The 4523-nt window shown below is 35.0% G+C and overlaps 1 pseudogene; it reads right to left on the bottom strand.

Annotated features, from left to right (window-relative positions):
- Positions 1-338: 338 nt before the first annotated feature.
- On the bottom strand, positions 339-1250 carry LOC143400792 (olfactory receptor 7E24-like; annotated as a pseudogene).
- Positions 1251-4523: the final 3273 nt, after the last annotated feature.

Below are 4523 nucleotides of genomic sequence, written 5' to 3'. Positions count from 1 at the left end.
TCTTTATGTATATTTGTGAACCACCAACTTAAAAAAATTAATAAAAGAGTACCAAAGTGAGGAAAAGGAGCAGGTGAAGGGAAAGGGAGGGAAGGTAGAAGTACGTAGATTGAAATGGCACAAATGTATAACTATAATGCACTAATAAAAACATTTTTCAAATTCCGTTTAATCTCATCCAAAAACCCCAACAACTACCATTCCACAATGAAACATGAGAAATTAAAGTTATCATCTAGAAAATAATGTAACCAAAGGGTTGGGATTTACAGGTCTAGGTGCTAGCTTTTATTGCTTTTTCCAAACTATCTATCAAATGGACATCAAAGATCCTGAGGTTAGATGATTTTACTGTGGAACCTCTTTAGGGTACTTTTAATGTCCCTGTTCCGCAGGCTGTAGATGAAGGGGTTCAGCATGGGGGTGACAACTGTGTACATCACTGAGGCCACTGCAGATTTTCTAGAAGAATGTGACACAGCTGAACCAAGGTACACTCCAAAGCCTGTTCCATAAAATAAACAAACAACTGATAGGTGAGACCCACAGGTAGAGAAGGCTTTATATTTCCCACCTGGGGATGGGATTCTCAGAATAGTGGAAACTATTTTATAGTAAGAGAAAAGGATTCCTGAGATGGGAAAAACACCACATAGAGCACCAACAAAATACATTACTATGATATTGATGAAGGTTCCAGAACAGGAAAGACTGAGGACTTGAGAAGGGTCACAGAAAAAATTAGCAATTTTGACATCCTTGAAGGTAGTAAACTGTAATACAATCAAATTGTGCAGCTGGGATTCCAAAAGGCTAACCAAAAAAAGACACCAAAACTAAAAAGCCACAAAATCGAGGGTTCATAATGGTTGGATAATGCAGGGGGTGACAGATGGCCACAAAACAGTCATAGGCCATCACAGTCAGAAGCAGATCATCCATGCATCCAAAAATGAGAAAAAGAGACATCTGTGTCAGGCAGCCCTCAAAGGAGATGGTTCTACTGTGAGTTTGGAGGTTTACAATCATCTTCGGAACAGTGGTAGAGGTAAAACAGATGTCAGCCAAGGACAGATTGGAGAGGAAGAAGTACATAGGGGTGTGGAGATTGGAGTCAAAGCTATGGACAGAACTATGAGTAGGTTCCCAAACACTGTGATCAGGTACATGGTCAGGAACAGTCCAAAGAGGACAGGTTGCAATTCTGGATCAGCTGAGAGACCCAGGAGATGGAATTCTAAGATGTCTGTTACATTTCATGCTTCTATAATGTTTGGACACCTTTAACATAGAAAAGAAGATGGGGAAAAGGAAACAAATTAGCAAGTGTTGAGCACTCCATATATGCATTTAGTTCAAGCCTTCACAAGTAGTTATCCACATTGAGGTCAATACACATTAAACAATATTTCACATTGTGATATCTTGGAATTCTCTCATTATTGTTTTTCTATCCTTTACTTCCTATTGTATATACCTACTTTTTATTATTATTATTCCACCCACAGCCTCACACACACTAGTCAAGCCATCTACCTCTGAGCTACCTCCCCAGCCCCTTTTTGTTTCATTTTGATACAGGGTCTTGCTAAGTTACCCAGGTTTGTCTCTAACTTGCCACAGGCCCCTGAGGATCTAGGATTACATGAGTCGGCAACACCTAACCTACCCTCCTAAATACACTCAAGTGAACAATGTTAGAAGACCCCTAACACCAGGAATAAAACAAGTTCACAGTCACAGTAGCATACAGATTAACTCTGGGGGAAAAAAGTGTGAGAAATATGTTTTCTACTTTTAGAAATTAAGTTCATTTTAATTAAAGTAAAAAGCAGTCTAATATACCTTTTCACATTCTAAAACAATGTTATAAATTCCTATAATGCAGAATATATATCAACCACTTCATAAGGGTTAAAACTGCATAATGGAAACACTAAATTGATAGTTCATAATCTTAACACATACTTATGGGCCAGTTTTCTTCCAGGATTCTGTCCTTCTAGGTATTCTAATTTCCCTCCTTTGTGGATCTAAGTTCTCAGTCTTATACTGTTTGTCTTTTATGAACCATTCAATAGCAATTATCAAGAGTACAAGCAATAATAAATTTTGGCAAGGACATGGGGGAAAAGGTACACTAATACATTGCTGGTGGGACTGCAAATTGGTGCAATCAATCTGGAAAGCAGTATTGAGATTCCTCAGAAAACTTGCAATGGAAACATTATTTGACCCAGCTATCCAACTCCTCAGTTTATACCCAAAGAACTTAAAATCAGCATATTACGGTAATGCAGCCCCTTCAATATTTACAGCAGCTCAATTCACAATAGCTAAACTATGGAACCAACCTAGGTGCCCTTCAACAGATGAATGAATAAAAAAATGTGGTATACATACACAATAGAATATTACTGAGCCTTAAAGAAGAATGATATTATGGCATTTGCAGGTAAATGGATGGAAGTGAACAATATAATGCTAAGCAAAATAAGCCAGTCCCAAAGAACCAAAGACCAAATGTTTTCTCTGATATGCAACACTAAGTCACAATAAGGGGGGGGGTGGGGTGCTAGGGAAGAATAGAAGTACTTTGAATAAGGCAGAGGGCAGTGAAGGGAGGGGAGGGCATACAGGGGTAGGAAAGATAGGAGAATAAATTGGACTTTATTACCCTATGTGCATATATGACTACACAACCAGTGTGATTCCACATCATGTGCAATCAGAAGAATGAGAAGTTATACTCCATTTATATGTGATGTGTCAAAATGCATTCTACTGACATGTATAACTAATTAGAACCAAAAATAAAGATTAAAAAAAGAAATACACACAATGACATAGATAAAAATAATATTGTTAAAGATATATTTTTTTCAAAAAATTAAATTATTCAGTAAAAGGAAGACAAAAGAATAACGTATTATATTACTATTATTATTGGTTTAGACAACAAATTTTTAAAAAATATGTTTTAGGCAACTGCACACAGTCAATGGCATCATAGACCAGCTATGTGGCACTAGTGTACCCTTCACCTGACACTGATTAAATAATGAAGAATTTATAATACTTTGGATGCTTCTTTTTAATTTTATACCATAACACTGGAATCAACCCCATAAACATCTAGTGAGTAAAACAGCTCTTTGCACTGTTCATATTATAATCTACAGTGACCTGTTCACTGTTTCTCTAATCATAAATCCTCTCACAGTTGAGAACTTAAGCACCGGGGATACCCCAAAGCCAAGTTTCAGTCCCAACCTTTTTTTATTTTTTTTAATTTATTTTAATTAGTTACACATGACAGTAGAATGCATTTATGCACTTTGATATACATAGATGGGACATAATTTCATTTTTCTGAGTTTACATGTTGCAGAATCACATTGGTCATGCACTCACATATATACATACAGTAACAATTTATGTTAATTCTACTATCTTTCCTATCCTCACATCACCTCCCCTCCCTTCACTTCCCTCTACCTAATCTAAGGTAACACTGTTCTTCCCTAGTGCCCCCACCTTATTGAGAATTAGCATCTGCATATTAGAGAAAACATTTGGTCTTTGGTTTTGTGGTATTGGTTTATTTCACTTAGCATGTTATTTTCCAACTCCAACAATTTACTGTAAAATGCCATAATTTCACTCTTATTTAAAGCTGAGTAATACTCCATTGAGTGTATGTATGTATGTGTGTGTGTATGTATATATGTGTGTGTATGTGTGAGATATATATATATAATTTTCTTTTTCAGTTCATCTATTGAGGGACACCTAGGTTGGTTCCATAGACTAGCTATTGTGCATTGAGCTGTTATAAACATTGATGTGGCTGTGTCACTATAGTAATGCCAACCTTTTTATATATACATTTTCACATCAATACATTTACTTTAGCTGTGTGAGGGAAACTCAGACTCATTACTTTGTTAGGCATAACTGGGATTTAATTGGGATAAAAGGCAAACAAGAAAAGTCTGGGGACAGATTTATAAACACACGGGGACAGATTTCCCATATGAAAAAATGGGGAAAATAAATACATAACTTATAATGTTGTTATAAGAAATTTTTAAAATTTTGAAATTGCTTAAATAGTGTTTCTTGAATCTCATATATCTGTGTATTTACCCATGTAAATTTTAAAATATTTAGATACCCTTGGATTAGGCCCAAATCAACTTCATCAGAATATGTGTATATACAGTTTTTGGAAAACCGAAGTTTCAGTTATGCTAATGTTCCAAAGAAATTGACATAGGTGAATTAAAATAGGTTAAAATAATAATTCAGGGATTATATATTATTGTATAAATTATTATTAATGTAATATATGTAATATAATATTATAATAAATTATATTATTAATATTATATACTTACACTTTTTTTCATATACCATATTTAACTTTTCTACATGTTCCACAACTGGGAATGATGAGAAAAAAATGGGTTAAACCAGGATAGAGAATCACTGCCTAAGAATATTTCCAGGCACTTAAAAAT

The sequence above is a fragment of the Callospermophilus lateralis genome, chromosome 1 (genome assembly GCF_048772815.1).
Source record: "Callospermophilus lateralis isolate mCalLat2 chromosome 1, mCalLat2.hap1, whole genome shotgun sequence".
NCBI classification, from domain to species: domain Eukaryota; kingdom Metazoa; phylum Chordata; class Mammalia; order Rodentia; family Sciuridae; genus Callospermophilus; species Callospermophilus lateralis.
The sequence above is the reverse complement of the archived record's forward strand: the minus strand, read 5'-3'. Positions and strand labels throughout refer to the sequence as shown.